The following is an 18350-nucleotide window of genomic DNA, read 5'->3' as shown; positions in this document are numbered from 1 at the left end:
GAGGGTGGCCAGGCCAGGACAGCCGTCCCCACCCACCTCAGACCCCACGTGGCCCTGGTTGTACTGCCCCTTCCCCTGGGCTGGGGCCGCTGCGACTTGCTGCTCCTTGCCCTGGGCCCTGGGAGGAGGGCCAATATTGTTTATGAGAAGTTCACCCCTAGGAATAACCCTGGGAACCCTGGGGGTCCGACATCCACCCTTCAACAGTCTCTGGGAGGAGGACAGGGAGAGGGAGATGCTGTGAGTGGAAGCCCCTTTCTAAAACACAAGGTTCAACAAGTTGGGGGAGCTTCTGAGTGTGATGTTGGTGTCAGCAGGTGCGTCGGGCCTGCCTACCTGACGCCCGTCCCCGCAGGCGGAGGTGGCCTTGCTGGAAGGGACGGTGCTGGTGAGCACCAGACACACTTGTGTCAGACTGGGGAGGCGCTGGCCAGCCTGGCCTTGGCCATCACTAATTGAAAGCCTGCTATGTGCTGGGCACAGGACTGGCACTGGTGGTACCAGGTAAGCAAGGGCACAGCATCACCTGAGTGGGGTTAGTAAATAAAGATAAAGGGCATGGAGGTAAATCTGAATCTCAGATAAACAGTGAATGCTGTTTTAGGATAAGTATGTCTGATATGGCTTGGATTTGTGTCCTGGCCCAAATCTCGTGTCAAATTGTAATCCACAATATCGGAGGAGGGGCCTGGTGGGGGGGCCTGGTGGGAGGGGCTTGTGGGGGCCTGGTGGGAGGGGCCTGGTGGGGGGGCCTGGTGGGAGGGGCCTGGTGGGAGGGGCCTGGTGGGGGGGGCCTGGTGGGAGGGGCCTGGTGGGGGGTCTGGTGGGAGGGGCCCGTGGGGGCCTGGTGGGAGGGGCCCGTAGGGGCCTGGTGGGAGGGGCCTGGTGGGAGGGGCCTGGTGGGGGTCTGGTGGGAGGGGCTTGTGGGGGCCTGGTGGGAGGGGCCTGGTGGGGGGCCTGGTGGGAGGGGCCTGTGGGGGCCTGGTGGGAGGGGCCTGGTGGGAGGGGACTGGCTCATGGGGCGGATTTCCCCCTGGCTGTTCTTGGGATAGTGCAAGATCTGCTTGTTCAAAAGTGTGAAGCACCTTCGCCCTCTTCCCCCTGCGCCCCCACGGCCGTACGTTTCCTGAGTCCTCTCCAGCTGTGCTTCTTGTACAGTCCTGCAGAACCACGAGCCAATTAAACCCCTTTTCCTGATAAATTACCCAGTCTCAGGCAGTTCTTCCTGGCAATGTGAGAACGAGCTAATACAATGTCCTAGGCAATATTTGGCACCAGCATGTCCCAAATATCGCATGGGACACACTTGCACTGAAATTTCTTTGTTGTCTGAAATGCAGATTGATCTGGGAGTTCTGTATTTTGTCTGACACCCCCACGCTGAGGTGCTTGCTGTCGGGGTGAAATGATGCAGGTGGGAGATGCCCCGACATCAGGCACGCTGAGGGCCGTGGGACGGGCAGATTTTCCCGCCTGCAGGAGTTGAGCGGACCTCTCTGGAGGGAGCCTGCCTGCGTGCCGAGCACCTGCTGTGTTCTCCAGAGCCTCCACGCGTGGGCTGTGCCTTCAGCCTCTTCCGCTCCCCAGTCTTCCGGTAGCACTGCATGAACTGGAGCCTCTTCTGATGCCTTCTGTATTACTCTGTTCTCACACTGCTATGAAGAACTGCCTGGGACTGAGTCATTCACCAAGGAAAGAGGTTTCACTAACTCAGCCCTGCACGGTTGGGGAGGCCTCAGGAAACTTACAATCGCGGGAGAAGGGAAGGGGAAGCAAGTTCCTTCTTCACAAGGTGGCAGGAGAGAGAGCACGGGGAGGCTGCCACGTTTAAAACGTCAGCTCTCAGGAGGACCCCCTCATTACCACGAGAACAGCCGGGGGAGACCACTCCCGCATCCAGTCACCTCCCACCAGGTCCCTCCCTCCACACATGGGGATTACAATTCCAGGTGAGATTTGGGTGGGGACACAGGGCCAAACCTTGTCAGTGTCTACAGCACCAGCCCCGGGCTGCAGGCCCAAGGACCCACGCCTCATATAGGACTCTGTGGACAGCAGGGGTTTCCAACCCATCGCCTCCTGCACACAGCCCCCCTCCGCTGGCCCAGGGCCTCCCCCACTCCCCAGCCAGGCAACACCCTCAGGACAGGATGCTGACTCAGACCCTCCAAGTCTGCAGGGCTGGTACCACACTCCTCAGTTCCCCAAGGTTTCAGCCCTCCCTCCATGCCTGCGGCCGCCCGGGGGGTAGGCTGCTCCTGGCGCTCCATCTGGGCCTTTGCTCTCATCTCTTTCTGCCAGACTGTCACCTCCTGAAGGGAGGCCCGAGTCTCTTTGCTGCTTACCTCCCTGTTGATGTTTGGCAATAAGGAGCAGCTACTCTGTGTTAAGGGCTCCCTTACTTTATAGGCATTTTGAAAAATAGTCTAATTTAAGGCGGGGCGCGGTGGCTCATGCCTGTAATCCAAGCACTTTGGAGGCCAAGGTGGGCGGATCACCTGAGGTTGGGAGTTCAAGACCAGCCTGACCAACATGGTGAGACCCCGACTTTAAAAAATCAAAAAAAAAAAAAAGAAAAAAGAAAAATAGTCTAATTTAATCTTTCTAAAAACCCTGTGCATTTGGTAATACTAGGATCTGCATGTACCCAGCTAGTGATGGAGCACAACAGAGCAGCTTCATTTTTACTTATTTATTTATTTTCGAAACGGAGTCTTGCTCTGTCGCCCAGGCTGGAGTGCAGTGGTGCGATCTCAGCCCACTGCAACCTCTCCCTCCCGGGTTCAAGTGATTTTCCTGCCTCAGACTCCTGAATAGCTGAAATTCCAGGCGTGTGTCACCACGCCCGGCTAATTTCTGTATTTTTAGTAGAGACGGGGTTTCACCATGTTGGTCAGGCTGGCCTCGAACCGTTCACCTCGTGATCCACCCGCCTTGGCCACCCAAAGGGCTGGGGTTACAGATGTGAGCCACCACGCCCGGCAGAACGGCTTTATTCATTTGAAAAATGCTTGTTATTAAAACGTGAATGAATGCAGAAATGTCCAAAAAAAGAGTCTCTCAAAGTCACTTTAAACCCAACCACGACGACATAACCGGCGTGAAATTGCTGGATCTTATTCCCGAGGCCTTGCCTGGCGCTTTCGCAGAGAGACAGGGACGAGAGCAGGAAGTACAGTGGCTGAGAAGCGGCGTGGGATAAGACGACAGGCTTTATTTCAGAATAAAATATCAAATTTTATTTCATTTGGATTTAAATGGAAAGAGTTGCTGCATTCCAGAGAAATATTTTACCACAACAAAAGATACTGGTTCCTAAATGATCTCCTTAGGTTTAAAACAATGACTGTGGAAAACATTAAGTGGCTGGGTCATTATGTTTATGTAATTTGACACATTTTTACCATTATCCAGGTCTACAGATTCTGCAGGGGAATGAGAAGCCCTCAGGCCTCCTCCCACGTTCCCTCCTTCCTCTGCTTCCCAAATGTGCTGGTTGAATAAATGATCGTGTTGAGCTGAATTTTCACTGACCTGTGATGGAGGTGTTGAAAGATGCAGCTGCCTGGGCACCTCCGCAAACTGAATACACGCCTCTAACCCACACCCAGACAGCGTTAGACCATCCCAGCCCCTGCGCCCCCAGGTTCCCTGTGTTTCCTCACCATCAGTACCCCCAGGATAACTATATCTTTTTTTTTTTTTCTTTGAGACGAGTTTCGCTGTTGTCCAGGCTGGAGTGCAATGGCGTAATCTGGGCTCACTGCGACCTCCGCCTCCCGGGCTCGAGCGATTCTCCTGGCTCAGCCTCCCAAGTAGTCGAGATTACAAGTGTAAGCCACCACGGCTGGCGGCTAAGTTTTGTATTTTTAGTAGAGATGGGGTTTCACCATGTTGGCCAGACTGGTCTCGAACTCCTGACCTCAGGTGATCCACTCGTCTCAGCCTTCCAAAGTGCTGAGATTACAGGTGTGAGCCTGCGTACCCGGCAAGGAGGCTGCCACTCTCCTGGCTCCAGTGTCTCCTTGGGGGGGCCCTGGCTGGGGGGACAAAAGGCCTTTGTACCCGAGACAATCTCAGTCCTGCTGCAGGGGCGGGAGGAGAGAGCGGCCACATTCCGGGGTGGGGGGGTCACCAGGACACAATACCTGAATCTTATTTGCGCCCTTTCTAAAAAGGGATGGCACGGTGCCCGGTTTCGTCCACTCAGCCTGCAGTCTGTACAGAGGCCCTTGCTGTACAAGATCATACATCAGTCATTGTCACTGCTGAGCACCGTTACGGGGGCTGTGCAGCCCCCACTCATCTATCCCTTCTACAGCGAATGGGCGTTTGAGTGGCTTCTGGCTCTTGGCTTTTGTGTGGCCATGAATGCGCTCACACAGGACACGTCTTTGGTGAACGAGCATTTGTCAGGTGAAGCTTGGCCGTGGGCCGACCTGTGTCCACGTCCAGCACTTTCGACACGTGTCCAGCAATGTGTGAGGGTTCCTTGCCGATAACCGGAAGTGTCCACCTTCTTCATACTGACTGCTCTGTGGGTTGTGATATTGCATTGTGATTTTAATTTGCATTTTCATGATAACCAAGGAAACTGGCCTGTAACCTCGGCACTTTGAGAGGCCTCGGCCAGAGGAACACCTGAGGTCGGGAGTTTGAGACCAGCCGGGACAACATGGTGAAACCCCGTCTCTACTAAAAATACAAAAACGAGCTGGGCATGGTGGTGCCTGCCTGTAGTCCCAGCTACTCGGGAGGCTGAGGCAGAAGAATCGCTTGAACCCTGGAGGCGGAGGTTGCAGTAGGCTGTGATTGCACCACTGCACTCCAGCCTGGGTGACAGGGCGAGACTCTGTCTCAAAACAAAAACAAAACAAAGAACTTCTCACAGTGCACGTGAGTGTCCCCAGCACCAATCCTGGAGCTTTATCTCAAGATAGTGCTTTAAAGGTGCTCATAGATCAAGCTGCCAGGATATTCGAGGCTCTCCTGTTTAAAATACTGAAAGAATCGCCCCAGAAGGAGCCAATTTCCAACAATACGTGGATTTGTTGAAAAAACTTGGCTTCCGCACACAGCATAATGTGCAGTCATTTGAAAGACTGTGTGAGCGTCAGTGGAAACACGGTCACGCTTTGTCACTGACGGATGTAAGTGGCCTCGCTGCAGCCTGCTCTGTGTGATTGGCGCTGCGTGTGTGTCACAGGTGTGGAGGCGTCTGGACAGGTGGAAGGTACCTGCAATCACAGCACCTGACCTCGGGCAGCGGTCCTTGGCTGCTCAGAATTCTTTCAGCTTGCGAATATTTTCTGATGTTTTAAAACAAGGACTAGGTATTTTTTGTGGCCATGTATTTTTGAGATACAGTTCACGCAGAGTACATTGCATAAAGCTACAGGTATGAGTTTTGACAAAGTGGTCCGTGGAACCCACACCCAGAACAAGATGGGGGTGCTGCACCGCCTCCGAGGGTCCTGGCCTCCTCTAGTCCACGGTGTGTTGTGGGTGACGCGCTTTCTCAGCTGGCAGAGAGAGCTGTGTTTAAGCCTGGGTTCTCTGATCAGATTGTTCTCATGGGGTGCTCTGTAGCCAGGGGTGCCGGGAAGCTGCCCCACAGGTGCCCTCTGCCCCGGCCTTGGGGAGGAGGGAGGCCCTGCTGCAGGGGAGCTGGTGGCCGCCAAGGAGGCTGCCACTCTCCTGGCTCCAGTGTCTCCTTGGGGGGGCCCTGGCTGGGGGGACAAAAGGTCTTTGTACCCGAGACAATCACAGTCCTGCTGCAGGGGCGGGAGGAGAGAGCGGCCACATTCCGGGGTGGGGGGGTCACCAGGACACAAGGCCTTTCTTTCTGAGCTGCTACTGCGTGTCGGCCAGGCTTGGGACTCTGCTGGGGCCTCCACGGCTGCTGAGGGCACTTCCAACAGCTTCATGGGCAGTGGCCAGTGGGGCTGGGGGCGACTCCTGCTCCAGGACTAGAGAGAGGGGCTCAGTCTCAGGGAAGCAGGGTAGGGGCAGTGCGTGGGACTCAGCCTCCCTCAGCCACCGAGGCTTGCCAGCAGCCTGGCGCCAGCCCTCGGGGACGGTGGTGGGGCTCCCTGGCGGTGGAGGGTTGCCCACATCCTTCTCCTCTTCCTTCCCCTGGTTTACACCTGGTGAACCCTTTCCCTCAGGTTCCAGGAAGTGGCAGTGTCAGGTGTGAAAGGCCAAGACCCTCTCTACAGTCTGCAGGCAGCTCCAGACAGGGGAGGGTGGACTTGGAGGAGGGGAGGGGCCCCTTCCGGGATGTTTCCATTTGGGACTGGGATCTGTGGGCCACCAGAGACCTAGAAGCAAACACGTCTGGCCAGCAGCGGGCTGAGCGCTCAGACTGTGAAATCAAACATCCCTGGGAGTGGAAGCTCACTGAGCTCTTCAGGCGAACGGACACCTGGCCTTCGAGTTGGGAGAGTTCCCCCTTCCCCGCCTTGGGGTCCCACCTGGGGCCTCCTCCTTGATCCTCCGCAGAAAATGCTAAGAGCCCGAGAAGGCTGTGAAGGGTGTGTGTGTGTTTGTGTGTGTGTATGTGTGTCTGGTGTATGTGTGTGTCTATGTGTGTGTGGCTGTTTGTGTGTTTGTGTGTATTTGTGTCTGTGTGTGTGTCAGTGTGTTTGTGTGTGTCTGTGTTTCTCTGTCTCTGTGTGTGTATGTGTGTGTGTCTATATGTGTGTGTGGCTGTGTCTGTTTCTGTGTGTGTGTTTGTGGGTCAGAGTGTGTCTGTGTGTGTGTGTCAGTGTGTATCTGTGTGTGTTTCTGTGTGTTTGTATTTGTGTCTGTGTTTGTGTGTGTCTGTGTGTGTTTGTGTCTGTGTGTGTGCATGTCAGTGTGTGTGTGTTTGTGTGTGTCAGTGTGTGTGTCTCTGTGTGTTTGTGTGTCTGTGTGTGTCTGTGTTTCTCTGTCTCTGTGTGTGTGTGTCTATATGTGTGTGTGGCTGTTTGTGTCTGTTTCTGTGTGTGTGTTTGTGTGTCAGAGTGTGTCTGTGTGTGTGTGTCAGTGTGTATCTGTGTGTTTCTGTGTGTTTGTATTTGTCAGTGTGTGTCTGTGTGTGTGCATGTCAGTGTGTGTCTGTGTGTGTGTCTGTGTCTGTGTGTGTGTCAGTGTGTATCTGCGTGTGTGTCTGTGTTTGTGTGTGTGTCTGTGTGTGTGCATGTCAGTGTGTGTCTGTGTGTGTCAGTGTGTGTGTGTCAGTGTGTATCTGTGTGTTTCTGTGTGTTTGTATTTGTGTCTGTGTTTGTGTGTGTCAGTGTGTGTGTGCATGTCAGTGTGTGTCTGTGTGTGTGTGTGTGTGTGTGTGTGTGTGTGTGTATTGGGAGGGCAGTGGTCCCAGCTCCTTGGGAGCATCAGGCTCTGCAGCAGGCTCCAGCATCTTGGCAGGAGGGGCAGTGGCCTCAGCCACACTGTCCAGGCAGGTCTCTTGTCTTTTGGGCCCCTTTCGGCCGGCTCAGGTGCCTTCTCTGCCTGGGCTAAGACATCATCCATCACGGTGGTGTTTTCGACGGCAGCGGGGCGGCAGGGGGAGTGGAGATTTTGGGGCTGCAGTCTTCCCCAGCCCAGCGTGCCCCAGAGCCTGCCCTGGGATGCGGGTTCCTGCCAGAAGTGCCTTTGCTGCCTGGAATCCTGGGGAATGTGGGCTCTTCCCCAGTCAAACTGGGGAGCCCCAGCATCAAGGTGAAGATGGATTTAGGGGATCGTGAAAAGCAAAACCCAAACCAGACCCCAGTAGAAATCCCCTGGGGGGTTGGGGTCATCTTGAACCAAGGGGAGGGAGGAGAGGGGCTGCGGCCAGGGCAAGGGTAGTGAGCGGGGATGTGGGTGAAGCCTTGCTCACAGGAGTTGCCCGTGGCCCAGGCTTGGGGGATGGGGGGGCGGGCATTCAGCCTCCAGGGTGGAAGTTGAGCAGTGGGGAGGTTCTCAACAGCTCAGCCGCCCTCCTCCAAGCCCAGGCTGGCCTGGACTACTTAGGGAGCCCTTGGGGTCAAAAGCACACCCACCCCCTATAACTCTCCCCAAGGGCACGGACACTTGTGGGAAGGGAGGGAGACCAAATACCTTGGTTTAGATCACAGGGTTTTTCTAAAAATCAGGAACAGGTGAAGATGTAATCACTGCACTGAGGTGGAAACTCTACAGCCGGGTTTCCAAACTAGAACCCATCGATGATGGGATTCAGGTGTCCCTGAACTTGGATGGAAAAACGGGGGATCTTTATTTTCACCAGCCTCTGACCTAAAGTGAGGCTTCCTCAGTTATTAACGCAGCCGAAGGACCTGGCGGTCTCCTCAGAACCTGGGACCCCACCCTCAGCAAAGTCCTGTGTATTTCCCATTGGGCTTCAGTTGCTTTGGGGTCTTGAAGCCTCATTTTCGTTCCGGCTTCAGTACTGTTGGTTATGAGAGCTGCTGCTGGATTGGAATCAGCAGATTGTTTTTTCCTGTTGCCCTGGCTGGAGTGCAGTGGCACAGTCTCGACTCCCCGGCCTCAGCCTCCTGAGCAGCTGGGATGACAGGCAGGCACCGGCGCACTCAGATGGTTTTTGTCTTTTTAGTAGAGAGGGGGTTTCGCCATGTTGGCTACCCTGGTCTTGAACTCCTGACCTCAGGCAATCCACCCGCCTCGGCCTCCCAAAGTGCTGGAGCCACTGCGCCTGGCCTGAATCAGTAAGTAACAGGAAAGCTCGAATAACACTTAGGTTATTATTTTGGTGACCGTATTTCAATGTAGTTGGTGTGTTAGTCGGTTCTCACGCTGCTATAAAGATACTTCCAGAGACTGGGCGATGTATCAACAAAGGGGTTTTATTTATTTTTTGAGGCTGAGTTTTGCTCTGCTGCCCAGGCTGGAGGGCAATGGTGTGATCTCTGCTCACCGAAACCTCTGCCTCTTGGTTTCAAGCTGGTCTCTTGCCTCAGTCTCCTGAGTAGCTGGGATTACAGGTGCGCGCTACCACACCTGGCTAATTTTTGTATTTTTAGTAGAGATGGGGTTTCACCATGTTGGCCAGGCTGACCAGTCTCTAACTCCTGACGTCAAGTGATCCACCCACCGAGGTTTCACGAAGTGCTGGGATTACAGGCGTGAGCCACCTGGCCCAGCCCACAGAGGAGGGTTAGTTGACTCACAGTTCTGCATGGCTGGGAGGCCTCAGGAAACATGCAGTCATGGAGGAAGGGGAAGCAGACATCTTCACAAGGTGCAGGAGAAAGAAGTGCAAGCAGGGGAATTCCAGAGGAAGCCTGGGCCCAGGTGATTTCTGAGGCCGAGAAGTTCCACGCCTGCCCCTGGCTCGCTGGGACCCAGGGGAGTCAGTGGTGCAGGGCGGTCTGAGTCTGAAGGCCTGAGAGCCGGCAGGGGGTGGTTGATGGCGTTACTCTCAGTGCCAGGCCAGAGAAGGTGAGGTCAGTGTCCCGGTTCAGGCAGAGCCGCAGGGAGAGAGGGGCCTTCCTGCCTTCTGCGCTATTCAGGTCCTCAGTGGATTGGGTGACGCCGCCCACCCTGGGGAGGGCAGCCTGCTTTACAAAGCCCACTTACTCAAGTGCTGGTCTCACCCAGGAACACCCCCAGACACCCCCAGAAATAACGTTCAATCCGGCACCCCCCGGCCAGGGGAGCTGACGCATAAGGTTAGCGGCCACAGGCCTGCATGAGAGGGAGGCGGCAGGCGCTGCTGTCTGGACTCTGACCCTCGGCCGTGTGGGTCGCTGCAGCCCCTGCCCTGCACGTCCATAGCTCCCACCCAGCAGGGAGGAGCCCGCCCCACCACCCACCGTCCACTGACCTAATCGCTAAGCTCCAGCGTGCAGGGTCAGCGGTGTCGGGATTGCCCACCCGTACCCCACGGCCAGGCCCCTGTCGACCAGGGTTCGGGGCTCCTGTGTGGCTCCGTTTCCTTTTGGACTCATGGACTTCCTCACGTGCGAGTGTTCCCAGGTCAGCCCCTTCCCCCGGCTCCTCCCTACGTCCGTAACCATCTAGAGGCTCTCGCCACACATGCCTGCCTTCCATCCTACACGGAAGGAATTTTAAGCTGAGCTTTAAACTTTGCATGCATGAAGCTTCACTCTTGCTGTAAAGTTCTGTGGGTTTTGACAGATGCATAGTGGGGGCATTCGTTTCACGGCCCTAAAACCCCTGTGCTCCACCCATCCAACCACTTCCTCTTTCCCAAACTCCTGGCAACAACTATTTTCACAAATGTATTTTTGTGGTGGGTTTTTGGTGAACAATTTTAGCAAATTAGAAATATTTCATTTGTTTCAACTTCTAATTTGCCCATTTTTAAAAGGTCACCAATGGCATTACTGGAGACACTGGGACACTTTGCGCCCTGTCATCTAGTCAGAGGGTATTTGCATGGATTGGATTTGGATATTAAACCTTCCTTGAATTCCTGGGAGAAACCGTTAGATCTATCAGGTCCCAGCAGGAAAGAGACTCACATTTAGAGTGTGTCACTTGCAGCAGGGTGTAACAAAGGGGCTCTTTATGAAGGTGGGGCAGAGAATTGGAAACTTCAAGGGGCAGTGCATGCCCCAGGGCTGGCCAAAGGCATGCCTGGTGAAGAGAAGTTTCCGGAATGTGAAGGGCTGTGGAGAGGGGGACTCCTGGAGAGGAGCCATGGCATTCCCAAGGTCACCTGACACAGTCGTGTGCCATCATCTGCAGATCATGTGTCAGCTTATTTAGCAAGCCCAGCAGAATGCACAGAAAAACTTAATATTACAAACACATAATTCTCCCCAGGTGGACATGATAAATTCAATGCAATCCTAATCAGAGTCTCATTGGGCTTCAATTTTTTAAAAGAAATCGGTAAATGTACTCTACATTTTACATGGAGAATACAGATCAAAGGCAGCTAAGATGGCTTGAGAAAGAAGAAAACAGACAGGTGCTTGTTCCTACAAAGCCAAGGAACTGAAAGTACCAACGGAAGAGGCTGGGCTGGTGGAGGGAGACCCAGGATGCCCTGGGTAGGGCTGGCTGGGACGGGGGTGGGGGGGCTCCACCAGGTGTCTCTTCCTGGCACCCTGTGGAGCTGAGGTTTGCCTAATTAGTACCTATGCTTGGTGGGGAGGAAGTGACAGCAGAGGGCACCAGGCTGCTGCTTCTCACTTTCTGGGCGTCCAGGGTCCCCAGGCAGGGGCATGCCTATCCTGGCAGGCAGGTATTGGGCCTCAGGTCTGAACATCTGAATGTCTGTGCACCCCTGCTGGGTCCCCTCTCCGTCCTGCAGGCCCCTGGTGCTGGCTGGGGCTCCCTGAAGATGCCTGGGGGTCTGTGGGTGCTGCAGGTGCTGCTGGCTGGCTATAGTCACAACAGCTCCCTGAAGTGGGGTGGGGGTACCTTTCCTTCCACTTCACAGAGAAGGAAATGTGTTCTGAGAGGAAGCAGCTTTCCCAGGCGCAGGTGGGGCCAGGACCTGAACCCAGGCCTCTGCTCTTGCTCTCCAAGCTTCCAGAGAAGGGGAAGGGGTGGCAACGGTCATTGGGAGGGGCTCCAGATGGAGGTTGGGGCTAGGGAGCGTCCGGTGGGAGGCCTGGGGTGGAGGCACCCAGGGAGCCCAGATTGGGGCACGTGGGAGGAGGAAGTCCTCAGGGACGCAGACCCTGCCATTATGCCTCCAAGGTCAGAACCACCCACGCTGGCCAGGCAGGACTTGCAGCTCCCGGCCACAGCCATCAGAGCGGAAGGTTCGCGTCTCAGCTGAGTTTCAGATGCACCTGACCCTCTGCTAAAAATACTCGGGCAGCGTGGGGTCCAGTGGAGTGCTGCAGGGTGGGTCTGGGTGGGGATCCCAGCGAAGCCAGAACAGGTGCCCATGACCTGCAGAGTGGCACCATGCGGCAGGGTGGGAGGATGGTGGGCCTGCAGACCAGCTCCACGGGGGAAACTGAGGCGGGGTGGGATGGGTGCGGCTAGTCGCTAGCCCTCAGAGTTCCTGTTTGTGGCTTTGCTGGCACATTGTGAAGTCTGTGCAAGGTGGGAGGCCAGAGGCCATAGGCTGGCGGGAACCTGGGAGTCCCGGGCTGCCCAGAATGTGCTGCCTCAGTTTACCCAGCTCTACCACACAGAGATCAACTGAGCTCGCCCCTCCCTTTCTCACCGGTGGTCAGTAAGATTTGGGTGGTGCAGGACATTGCCTGAACAGACGTTGAGGTGGAGGGGGGTTGAGGTAGAGAGAGCTGTAGAGTACTCTGCAACAATCGGGGGGGCAGGTGTTGGACACTGGGGTACTGGAATCAGGCCCTGTGACCTCAGAGAGGCTTACCTGGCTTCTGGTTCCCAATCCCCTGCTGGGTGAGTGGGCGTGCTCGACTCCCCCAGTGTGGAGGGATTGCTGGGGTACACTGCAGGTGTGGGTCCCTCTCCTGATGCAAGGGTGGGGCAGGAGTAGGGAAGCTTCAGAGGGAGGGTCTCTGCACTGGGAAGGAGGGAGGGTCCCGAGGAGGAGGGGGGGCCCTGTCACTGGGAAGGAGGGAGGGTCCCGAGGAGGAGGGGGGCGCTGTCACTGGGAAGGAGGGAGGGTCCCGAGGAGGGGGGGGCCCTGTCACTGGGAAGGAGGGAGGTCCTGAGGAGGGGGGGCCCTGTCACTGGGAAGGAGGGGGGGGCCCTGTCACTGGGAAGGAGGGAGGTCCTGAGGAGGGGGGGGGCCCTGTCACTGGGAAGGAGGGGGGGGCCCTGTCACTGGGAAGGAGGGAGGGTCCCGAGGAGGAGGGGGGCGCTGTCACTGGGAAGGAGGGAGGTCCTGAGGAGGGGGGGGGCCCTGTCACTGGGAAGGAGGGGGGGGCCCTGTCACTGGGAAGGAGGGAGGGTCCCGAGGAGGAGGGGGGTCCTGTCACTAAGAAGGAGGGAGGGTCCCGAGGAGAGGGGGGCCCTGTCACTGGGAAGGAGGGAGGGTCCCGAGGAGGAGGGGGCCCTGCACTGGGAAGGAGGGAGGGTCCCGAGGAGGAGGGGCCCTGTCACTGGTCAGGGCTGTCCCTCTGACATCGGTCTCACTGTGGAGGGGGTAATGTTGCTGAGACCTTTGTGGGCTTGGGGTTCCAGTGGCCCCCACCAGAATCCAGGACTACCAGGGTAGGGGGTACCGGTGGATTCTGAGTCCCTTCCCACACTGCCCCCACAGCAGACCCCTCCCAAGAGATTCCAAACACTCCCCACTACTCAGGGGAAGGGTGGAGCCCCCTTCCTCTGGGACCTCCTGCCTGGAGTCACCTCCTCTGGGCCTGTGTAGCCCTCCTGGAGAGGGAGTGAAAGGAAGGTGGCAGCTGGAGGCTTCCAGAGACCACCGACCACCACCAGGCAGACAGAAAGACTCTGGAAGTCAAGCCAGGACTTTTTTTGAGACAGGGCATGACTTTTTTTGAGCGAGAGCTCTGTCTCCCAGGCTGGAGTGAAGTGGTGCGATCTCGGCTCACTGCAACCTCCATCTTCTGGGCTCAAGTGATTTTCCTGCCTCAGCCTCCCAAAGTACTGGGATTATGGGCCTGAGCCACCACTCCCAGCGTAAAGGGGACGTTTTCATTGTCAGTTTCTTAATTTCCACGATAGAGGGCAGGAAGCTAAATCAGCCAGCTTGGTTCCACGGCAGGGGTTCAAACCCCTCTGAGGGGAGCCTGCCTTTCAACCGTGGGGCTACCTCAGGGGGCCTTAGATTTTGCATTGATGGGCTGATTGTACCACTCACCTTCCAAACCAGGACACCTTTAAGAGAGAAGCAGGTGCCCCTACCCATGACGCCAGGATCGCATGGACGGGGCTGTCCACCTACAGAGCTGAGGCCCGGCTCTGTCATGGGCTGACGGGCCGCAGGCAAAATGCACGTGTTTGTTGCTGTGTAGCAAACGTCCCTGAAACCTAAGTCCCAGAGATCATGCATCTTGCTCCTAAATCTGCAATTTGCAGGGCTCGGCAGGACTGTCTCATCTCTGTCCATGTGGCATTAGCTCACGTGGCATGGTGGCTGGGGCCCAAGAGTCAGCCTCCCAGGAGAACAAGACGGAGGTGCGTGGACTCCAGAGCTGTGAAAAGAAAATTCGTAATGTCATAATGGAGGTGGTTATGTCCGGGCAACGTAAAAAGGAGTTGGGAGGGCAGGGAGGGCAGGGGATGGGAGGGCAGGGGCTGGGAGGGCAGGGGATGGGAGGGCAGGGTCTGGGAGGGCAGGGGATGGGAGGGCAGGGGCTGGGAGGGCAGGGGATGGGAGGGCAGGGGCTGGGAGGGCAGGGGATGGGAGGGCAGGGGCTGGGGCGGCAGGGGATGGGAGGGCAGGGTCTGGGAGGGCAGGGGATGGGAGGGCAGGGTCTGGGAGGGCAGGGGATGGGAGGGCAGGGTCTGGGAGGGCAGGGGATGGGAGGGCAGGGGCTGGGAGGGCAGGGGCTGGGGCGGCAGGGGCTGGGACAGCAGGGGCTGGGAGGGCAGGGTCTGGGAGGGCAGGGGATGGGAGGGAAGGGGATGGGAGGGCAGGGGCTGGGACAGCAGGGGCTGGGAGGGCAGGGGCTGGGAGGGCAGCGGCTGGGGCGGCAGGGGATGGGAGGGCAGGGGCTGGGAGGGCAGGGGATGGGAGGGCAGGGGATGGGAGGGCAGGGTCTGGGAGGGAAGGGGCTTGGAAGGCAGGGTCTGGGAGGGCAGGGTCTGGGAGGGAAGGGGCTTGGAAGGCAGGGTCTGGGAGGGCAGGGTCTGGGAGGGAAGGGGCTGGGAAGGCAGGGGCTGGGAGGGCAGAGTCTGGGAGGGCAGGGTCTGGGAGGGAAGGGGCTTGGAAGGCAGGGTCTGGGAGGGAAGGGGCTGGGAAGGCAGGGGCTGGGAGGGCAGAGTCTGGGAGGGCAGGGTCTGGGAGGGAAGGGGCTTGGAAGGCAGGGTCTGGGAGGGCAGGGTCTGGGAGGGAAGGGGCTTGGAAGGCAGGGTCTGGGAGGGCAGGGTCTGGGAGGGAAGGGGCTGGGAAGGCAGGGGCTGGGAGGGCAGAGTCTGGGAGGGCAGGGTCTGGGAGGGAAGGGGCTTGGAAGGCAGGGTCTGGGAGGGCAGGGTCTGGGAGGGAAGGGGCTGGGAAGGCAGGGTCTGGGAGGGCAGGGTCTGGGAGGGACGGGGCTGGGAGGGCAGGGGCTGGGAGGGACGGGGCTGGGAGGGCAGGGTCTGGGAGGGAAGGGGCTTGGAAGGCAGGGTCTGGGAGGGCAGGGTCTGGGAGGGCAGGGTCTGGGAGGGAAGGGGCTGGGAAGGCAGGGGCTGGGAAGGCAGGGGCTGGGAGGGCAGAGTCTGGGAGGGCAGGGTCTGGGAGGGAAGGGGCTTGGAAGGCAGGGTCTGGGAGGGCAGGGGCTGGGAGGGCAGGGGATGGGAGGGCAGGGTCTGGGAGGGCAGGGTCTGGGAGGGACGGGGCTGGGAGGGCAGGGTCTGGGAGGGCAGGGTCTGGGAAGGCAGGGTCTGGGAGGGCAGGGGCTGGGAGGACCTCCCACTCCCAGGCTTAAGCGATCCTCCTGCTTCAGCCTTGTGAGTAGCTAGGACTACAGTGTGAGTCATCACGCCTGGCTAATTAAAATAGTTCTTTTTTTTGTTTTTTTAACGGAGAGGGGGCTCTCACTATGTTGCCCAGGCTGGTCTTGAATTCCTAGGCTCAAATGACCAGCTCACCTGGGCCCCATGGAGTGCTGAGATTACAGGCATGAGCTGCTGTGCCCAGCCCAATCTAGCTCACTTCTGCTGTCCTCTGTCAGCAGAGACCCAAAGGCCCACCCAGGTTCAAGGGGAACAGACAGCCCTGGCTCTTGACCGGGAGAGGCAGGGTTAGGAGGGCTTGTGGGTAAGAGATGGGGTGGTGGCCGTTGTGGGACCCAGGCAGCTGCAGGAGGCCTGGGAGATGGCCCTGATCTCGCAGGGAACATCTGGGTCCTGTGGGGACAACCGCTTCTTAAAGCAGGTGTGCACCCGGAGATACCGCTCTGCTCACAGCGTTGGTGCCCGTGCCCTGTCTGTGCAGTTTTCTGCAGGCTCTGGAGGAGCAGCCAGGCACACGCTTCCTCTTTCTTGACACGCACTAGCCTAGCCTGTGGGTGCCAGGACCCCGCATGCTCTCGGTTCCCCTCTGTATGAGTGAGCCCAGGTTGCCGTAACAGAAGACCTCAGCCTGGGCGGCTGAGCCAGCAGACATTTCCTCACAGCTCTGGAGCCTGGAAGTCCGAGATCAAGGTGCTGGGGTGTCAGTGCTGGCTTTGGTGAAACCTTCCTCCCGGCCTTGCCGCGTCCGCCCCGGGGGGCTCCTCCTCTTCCTGGAAGGCCACGGCCCTGTTGGATTAGGACCCACCTTTATGACCTCGTAAAGGTTAGTCCCCTCTAAAGAGCATGTTTCCAAATCGGTCACATTGGGGGTCGCAGTTTGACTAACGGTTTTGGGGGGTCACACTTTAGTCCATACATAGCACCCTCCCACCTCCCTGGCTGCCCCAGCTCTGCCTCTGCCACCCCCTCCTTTCCCTGGCACTTGCCTCCTCTCCCCTTCTCATCTATGAAGACTGCTGAGTGCCGCTGAACCAGGCAGGTCCTGCCCCGCCTCCGGCTCCTGAGCTCGCTCTGCAGCATCAGCCCCCGACCTCCCAGCCCTCCACGTGCAAGTCCTCGGAAACACACAGCTGATGAGGCTGAAAGAACTGTGACTCGCCTGCCCGCCCCCACCATCTGCTTCTGCCTCCCAGGGGACACCCCACCACTTTGTCCCGAATCGCCCTGCCTTCCTCCATTCTCACCACCTCCCCTGTGACCACCAGGTCCAGGGGCCAAAATTGTTCTGTTTGCTCTCTGTCCCTCCTCTCTGGCCTGAGGACAGTCTGCTCCCATGGGAGCTGGCAGGATGCTGGCCAGCCACAGATGCAATCCGGCCATGGCTCCTGCCTCCCCGCACGTTACAAACATGCAGCCATTTTCCTGCTGTTAGAATAAAGTTCTGAACCACAGCCCAGAGGCCCATCCCGTGTGGTCCCGCTGCCACCCGCCTCATCTCAGACCCCTCTCTGCCTCCATCCTCGTCTCAGACCCCTCTCTGCCTCCATCCTCGTCTCAGACCCCTCTCTGCCTCCATCCTCGTCTCAGACCCCTCTCTGCCTCCATCCTCGTCTCGGACCCCTCTCTGCCTCCATCCTCGTCTCGGACCCCTCTCTGCCTCCATCCTCGTCTCGGACCCCTCTCTGCCTCCATCCTCGTCTCGGACCCCTCTCTGCCTCCATCCTCGTCTCGGACCCCTCTCTGCCTCCATCCTCGTCTCGGACCCCTCTCTGCCTCCATCCTCGTCTCGGACCCCTCTCTGCCTCCATCCTCGTCTCGGACCCCTCTCTGCCTCCATCCTCGTCTCGGACCCCTCTCTGCCTCCATCCTCGTCTCGGACCCCTCTCTGCCTCCATCCTCGTCTCGGACCCCTCTCTGCCTCCATCCTCGTCTCGGACCCCTCTCTGCCTCCATCCTCGTCTCGGACCCCTCTCTGCCTCCAGCCGTGTCTCGGACCCCTCTCGGCCTCCAGCCTCGTCTCGGACCCCTCTCGGCCTCCAGCCTCGTCTCAGACCCCTCACAGCCTCCAGCCTCGTCTCGAACCCCTCTTGGCCTCCAGCCTCATCTCACACTCGTCCTGGCCTCCAGCCTCGTCTCAGACCCCTCTCTGCCTCCAGCCTCCCTGACTCCAGAGCCAGGCATGCGCCTCTTCCCGCCATCCCCAGGCCCTTTGCACGTTCGGCCCCTGCTGCCTGAGTGCTCGCCATGGCTCCGGTTCAATCTGACACTCTATTTTTTCCTTGGAGAGTTAAGTGGAAGTTAGATGCTCTATTTCGATCCTGAAATAGTCACTCAGGATTTTTGCAAGTATATTTAGAACAGAAAGACAGCCAGCATCTCCATCCTCCTCCCGGTAGATCCCGCCCCTCCTGGCTCACCAATGGCTACGACTGCACAATATTAGGGCCTCTCTTGCCTTTAGCCCCCTTGGATTTCAACAGGGCTTGGCTGCACACGGCCCACACCTGGTGAGGTTTGCACACGTTCGCCCTACTCTTTCTGGCAGCCCAGGCGCCCCTACTTTCTGAGTTGTATTCTGTGGAGGCTCCTCTGCTAAGGAACTGGGTGCTGGCGCCGTCATTTTGCTGATCGGATGCCTTTTCTCCCACACCCACAGTGGGCGTGGAGGGGGCGTGTGGGTCCGGCTGCTGCCTCTGCCTCAGCTCTCCTGCAGCTGAGTGCACCAAGGGACAGCTAGCTATGGGCGGCTTTCATTCCTCCTGATTGAGAGTGCTGCACTCTTGAGGCTGAAGTTTCCATATTTTATCAGTTCTGGAAAATTCTCAGCCATATTG

At 57.9% G+C, this 18350-nt stretch overlaps 1 long non-coding RNA gene across 1 annotated transcript; it reads right to left on the bottom strand.

The window, feature by feature from the left end:
* Positions 1-8812: 8812 nt before the first annotated feature.
* Positions 8813-16379, bottom strand: LOC144577487 (uncharacterized). The gene is made up of 2 exons (XR_013521621.1): positions 16177-16379; positions 8813-14051 (listed from the first exon to the last, which is right to left on the bottom strand). It is a non-coding gene; the product is annotated as an uncharacterized LOC144577487 (long non-coding RNA).
* Positions 16380-18350: the final 1971 nt, after the last annotated feature.

The sequence above is a fragment of the Callithrix jacchus genome, chromosome 8 (assembly GCF_049354715.1).
Source record: "Callithrix jacchus isolate 240 chromosome 8, calJac240_pri, whole genome shotgun sequence".
Classification (NCBI taxonomy): Eukaryota; Metazoa; Chordata; class Mammalia; order Primates; family Cebidae; genus Callithrix; species Callithrix jacchus.
Note: the sequence above shows the minus strand (reverse complement) of the source record. Positions and strands in the feature narration are given on the sequence as shown.